General features: G+C 46.6%; 1 pseudogene; it reads right to left on the bottom strand.

Moving 5' to 3' along the window:
* Positions 1-595: 595 nt before the first annotated feature.
* On the bottom strand, positions 596-1,703 carry LOC124091495 (F-box only protein 3-like; annotated as a pseudogene).
* Positions 1,704-6,418: the final 4,715 nt, after the last annotated feature.

Below are 6,418 nucleotides of genomic sequence, written 5' to 3'. Positions count from 1 at the left end.
CCAACATATATAAATTCTTCACATAAGATTGGGCCATAAAACATTTACAAGTACTGAAAATACTGAGGAAGTTTTCTAACCACAATGAAATTAGAAAACAATAGCCAAAAGATAACTGAAAAGTTCCCATATGTTTAGAAATCAACTCACTGGTAGAAAAGTCACAGGTCAAAATTAAGTTACAAGGGAAATTTGGGACTATTTTGAACTACTGTTAACAAAAACACATCAAAATTTGTGAAACACAGCTAAAACAGTGCTTAACATTTAAAATCAATAAACTTCTACTTTAAAAAGCTAGAAGAACAAATAAGACCCAAAGTAGAAAAGAAAGATAACTACAGACATCAATGAAATAAAAAATGAATAGAGAAAAATCAGTGAAACCAAAAGTTGTTCCTTTAATCAATAAAAATGATAATAATCATGTGATGAACAAAAGAGAAGATATAAATACCAATATGAAAAACAAAAGAGGACATATGACTGTAATTATTGTAGCCATTACAAGGATATCAAGGGAATATTGTGAATAACTTTACACCAATAAATTCATCATTTAGATGAAATGGACAGATTCCTTGAAAGGCACAAATTACCAAAACAGTTGGGCTATAGACACCCTGAATGTCATATGGAGTCAGGGAATGGTAACATTTTAAAGATCTTGTCTTTAAAGAAAATGGAAGGTATAATATCCTTCCGTAAATCTTGATGATGTAGAGAATGTGGTACAGCTGTTGTAATCATATGCCCGACCTGGGCTGATGATAGGAAATTCACCAACTACTCCTGGTCCTTGAACTTCTTCTACATCACCCTTAGCATTTGTTATTCTCCATTAGCAACTGTCCAACTGACATGCTTTCTCAGGAAGTGCATCCTTTGACATTTCAATCCTGATGCGGTATGTGAAGAAATAGTGGGGTGGATGTACAGAGCTGATTTCTGGCAGAAATGATGTGGAAACTGACACTATAATATCCCCAGGTGTTGCCATGCACTCTGGATCGTGAACATATCTGAAAATTTGGTTTCTGATGATGGGGAAGCCACCTGATAAAACATTGTTGACATAAAAGGAAAATCAGTCAGTAAAAGTAGCACCTATGATAAACATGTCAATAGCAGCTGGCTTCTGACTCATTTTGTCTGGACATTGGTAGAAAACTTCATTTTTGTTTCACCCTGCACTGCTTCCACTGTTATGTACTGACTCAAACCAGTATATATGCCAAAAAAGTGAGACAGTATTTAAGCCCCTGTCTCTGCTGGAATCCTCTGGCAGCTGTATCGACATCTAACAAATCTTCAGAATGATAGTGATTAAACAGAGCCATACTTCCCAACAACCCAGGAACCACTAACTTCTGCCCATTGTGGATTCAGTATGAGTACCCATGGTCATCAGGAAGCTTGCAACCAATCTGTGCTAGGTCTTTCTCCACAGCATCTAGGTCTTTCTCACGAGCATCCTCTTTTAGAGATAAAACCATCTGAGGACACCTGGGCTCCAAATATTTCTTGAGATCATCCCAGGCCTTTTTAATAAGCAGCATAATGATCAATGTATCTTCCTACATCAGAGTAAGTATCTATGAAGAGAGATTTCCAACATGATTCTTCCATGTTTTCTCTTCCTCAGATATCAGCCAGTATTTTTTGCAATGTCTTCTCCACAGTGGATCATGACTTGATAGCCGGCTAAGTCTTTGACATAGCAACAATTGATCAGGTCCTAGTATAGTAGTTCAAGAAAGATAAGATGAGGAGCAGAGGATCCATGAGCAACTTTCTCGACCTCCACGGTGGCCATTTTGCCTGGCCCGGTGCAGGCCTGGCCCCGCCCTGGCTCCACCCCAGCCCCACCTCCGCCACCACTGCAGCTGCTCCACACTCTCTTAGTGGCTGAGTTTGGGGCTGGAGAAATTCAAACTATTGACGGGAGGCGAGGACCCAGAAGGGTGACCATGCCTTTCAGTTCACAACCAGACATCTCTCAAAGGAAGGGTGGGGCAAACCTCCCTGTCTGATACCTCAAGGATAGAGGTTAAAAGGCTCCAGGAAGGGGGCTGGGGTTGTGGCTCAGCAGTAGAGCGCTCGCCTAGCACATGCAAGGCCCTGGGTTCAATCCTCAGCACCACATAAAAGTAAATAAATAAAAACAAAGGTATTGTGTACAACTAAAAAGAAATAAATATTTTTAAAAAAGGCTCCAGGAAGTGGACAGCCTCATGTGACACCCTGCTCACCAATTAGAGGTAAAGATTCAGCTGGCTCCACCCATCCTCTTCCTCCACCAGCTCTGCTGCTAACCCAGGCGGGCACTAGTAGCCATGTTGTTTTGTCTCCGAGCACTTGTGTTGTATCTCTGAGCAAGAACTCAATATGGTGGTTACCCAGACACCCGTAGAAAAGGAGCAGAAGCACCAGCAGCGCGAGGTCCTAGTAGTTCAAAAGAGATAAGAGGGTGGAAGAATGAGGGCATGCTAGCTTCTGGCCACTATTGCAGGATGAGAGATCAAAATCCTATTGTCTTGGTCCCCACAGCCTCCAACAATTGGCTCCATCGGGAGACACCCTGCAGAGCAGCACAGCAGGTCCCACCAACTGTTCAGTTGTTTCCAAAGCCTGTGAAGACACAGTGCTGCCCTCCATAAGCTGTGTGCCAGCAAAACAGTATGCCCACTTCTGGGGCAGCTGTGGTCCCCATGCACAGGCGCAAAGGATCCGAAACCAATGGCCAGGAATGACCCCAGGCTGAGACCAAGTGCCCCCCAAACAACCATCATAGGAGGCAGCTCTGCCTCGGCCAGGCTGCCAAGCCTCCAAGGCACCACCTGCTTCCTGAGGCTCCCACACAGCGGTTGCCACTGTGGTTGGTGCCTCTGCCACCATCTTCTCCAAGGTCTCAGCCCTACTACCACGACCATTCTCAAGTGTCTATGTGGAATCATGCATCCTGTCCAGGGCCTGCCCTCTGCCATTCTCAAGTGTCTATGTGAAATCATGCATCCTGTCCAGGGCCTGCCCTCCGGAGCCAAGCTGTCAGGGCAGGCCCTGCCCTCTGCAGTGGCACCACTCTTCCAGGCCGTGCTCTCCAACGCCACACATCTGCACCAGGTCCTGCTCACCACAGTCAAGCCACCCAGCCAGGCCCTGATATGCCAAGCCTAGAAATCTGGCCACGTCCTGATCTCCTTAGATACCGCACCCCACCAGGCCCTGTTCTTCCAACCAGTACATACAAGCCTGGCCCTGTTCTCCAACAGAATACATCTGCAAAAGGCCCTGATCCCCCACAGCCTCGCTAATGCACCTGTTCACAACCAGACACCTCTCAAAGGAAGGGTGGGGCAAACCAGAGGCCCTGTTCTCTACAATGATGCATCTGGACCCAGCCCAGATCTCCACCATGGAGCCACCCAGCCAGGCCCTGTTCACCACAGTGTACTGAGGCCTGGCTCTGCTTTCCTGCCTCCTATGTCTGCACCAGGCACAAATCCGAGCAGCCACCCTACCTGACCAGGTCTGGATCTCCACATAGTGCATCTAGGCCTGGGCATAATCTTGGTCGCCATGCATCTGCAAAAGGCCCTGATCTCCACAGCCATGCCACCCCACCAGGCACTGTTCTTCACTACAGTGCATACAGAATTGGCCCTGCTTTCCAACTCTGGGCATCTGCAATAGGCCCTAATCCCTGCAACCACACCAACGTGCCAGACCCTGTTCTCCACAATGATGCATCTGGGCCAGGCCCAGATCTCCACCATTGAACCACCCTGCCAGGCCCTACTCTCTGTTGTAGTGTGCTGAGGCCTGGCTCTGCTCTCCTGCATCCTGCATCTGCACCAGGCACTGATCCCAGCATTCACCCCACCCAGCCTATGATCTCCAACTCCATGCACCTAACCACACCACCCCTCTAGACCCTGTTCTGTACTATAGTTTATTTGGAACTGGATCTACTCTCCATTGCTGTGCATCTGTAGCAGGCACTGATCTCCATAGCTATGCCACCCAGCCAGGCACTGTTCTCCATAACCAAGCAGTCAGGACAGTCCCTGCTCCCCAAAGCCAGGCCAAGCCACCAGGCTCCACCCTCCATAGCCAGGCCAAACCACTGGGCCCTGTCCTACGCAGCCAGGCCAAACCACCAGGTTCTGTCCTCCACAGTCAGGCCAAACCTCAGTGTTCCATTCTCCGCAGCCAGGCTAAACCACTTTGCAGTGAAACAATCAGGAAAGGCCCTGCCTTACACAGTCAAAGGAAACCAGATTCTGCCCAACAAAGTCATGACACCTTTCCAGGCCCTGTTCTGTGCAGTTCAGAATCCCAGCCAGGTTCTGTTGTTGGCACTAACACATCCTGTTCAGCCCCCGCTGTCCATAGACGTGCTACTCTTCCGGGCCATGTTCCCCAAAGTCCTGCATCCAGGCCGGTTCCTGTCTGCACCAGTGTTTTCTATCAAATTCTGATCTTCACAGCAGCACTACTGGGCTAATCTCTGCTCTCAGAAGCCATGATAACCCAACAGAAGCTAACTTCCAAGCCCCCCAAGCTAGATCAGGTTCTGCCTGATGCCATTTCACCAGGGCCTACTCTCTGCAGCAACTCTACTTCACGAGGCCCTGCTTTCTGCAGCAACATCTCAGCACCAGGTCATGTTCTCTACAGAAATGCCAACCAGCAAAGATCAGCCCTCTGCAACCTCCCCTCTGTCTGGGCTGGCTGCCAGGAATCCTTCTTCTCCCCCTAGGTTTGCCGTATGAAGGAATGCCTTCCAGAGCATTTCAAGCTCACCTGATCCTGAGGTTGTCCATTTTGCCTCCCAGTTTGATAATGATATCCACACAACCCCTTCTTCACCGTCCTCTCTTGGTAAAGTTATTTCTCATAACGATAATTCCTTCTCTTCCTCTTCCTCTTCTAAGTCCCCTGGCTTGAGTTCCACTTCCTCCCTTTCTGGATGTTCTATTGTGAGTTCTTTTTCCTTCTCCCATGGATTTTATGGTGTGGACTCTATCTCCTATCTCTGCTAGCCTTAACCTCCTTGACCTAGGTGCCTGAGCCCTGACTCTCTAGATGAGCTGAAATAGGGAGCATGTTTCCCCCCCCTTCCTCCTCCTTCGTCACCTGTGCTCTGACCCTCTGTGAGTATACTCCAAGACCCCCAAAAGGTACCAGCATCTGTCTACTGTGATGAATGGGATGCCTGCTACATGGTTACCTGTAAGGTCTCCAAAAGTCTGTAAGCCCGCAACCATCATCCTGAGAATTCCTCATCCCATGACTCCATCACTCAAAATTTACCTGATCTCAGCCCTTGATTTCGAGCCTTCTCACTTAGAAGGGCCTGCCTTTACCACTGGGATGAGATTTCTATTTTCCAATTGCCTCTTATACACCTACTGTTTAATAAATAAAATTAAATTGTTAGCTGTATTTTCTTTAATGTAGAATGAAGTGTGTGTGTGTGTGTGTGTGTGTGTGTGTGTGTCTCAGTGTGTCAGATTGAACACAGGGCCTCACACATGCTAAATACAACAATGTACAACTGAGCTATATCACCAGGCCATAGAATGATGTTTTATGGCAAAAATAATTACCTGTCTTATTTGGAGCATTAAAATAAAAGCAGAGGGCATACTAGATGACTTTTTAGGAGTGAAGTACAGCAATGTCCCATCAAACATTTAATGCTTCTGAAATGGAGTTCTATCCATAAAATTTGCATTTAACATTGCTGATGTGGAACTTGGAGAAGAGAAGGGTACAGGGTTTAACTCAAGATGGCTGAAAGAAAGGAGCAACAATGAAGATATATGGGGGGCTGTGGTTGTGGCTCAGTGGTAGAGCATTTGCCTAGCATGAGTGAAGAACTGGGTTCGATCCTTGGTGCCGGAGGCCGGCTGCAGCAGAGTAATCAGGGGGGTGACGAATAACTTGTGTACATTGATGCAGCAGTAGTGGGAGCCATTTATTTCAGGACAGGAGCGGTATTTATACATTCCACACAGCTTATCTAATTAGCATAAACTAGATACATCAGTCAACCAATAAGGAATCTCCACACTTAATGGCTCGCTTTTGTTACTTCTCAAACCACTCCCTCTGGCATTTTCCAGGCACCATCCAGACTTGTTTACGAACTCTAACATTCCCATGGCAAAATGCCAGGTGTTATTTTGACTTGTTTACAGACTCTAACACTTGGCATCACATAAAAATTAATAAATAAAATAAAGGTACAAAAATGTTGTATCTGTTTTTTAAAAAGGTATATGGGGAGAAAACAAGAGGCAGGGCATAATCAAATATGTGCAAGGCAAGAGAGGGGGATTGGAAAGAAGATCCAGGATCAGGAAGGGAAAATTAGCAAGGGTCAGGACCTTGAAGCAGAGCTTATCAGTTT

This window comes from Marmota monax, unplaced genomic scaffold, assembly GCF_021218885.2.
Source record: "Marmota monax isolate L192 unplaced genomic scaffold, Marmota_monax_Labrador192_F-V1.1 WCK01_AAM20220418_F8-fsc00170, whole genome shotgun sequence".
NCBI lineage: Eukaryota > Metazoa > Chordata > Mammalia > Rodentia > Sciuridae > Marmota > Marmota monax.
The sequence above is the reverse complement of the archived record's forward strand: the minus strand, read 5'-3'. Positions and strand labels throughout refer to the sequence as shown.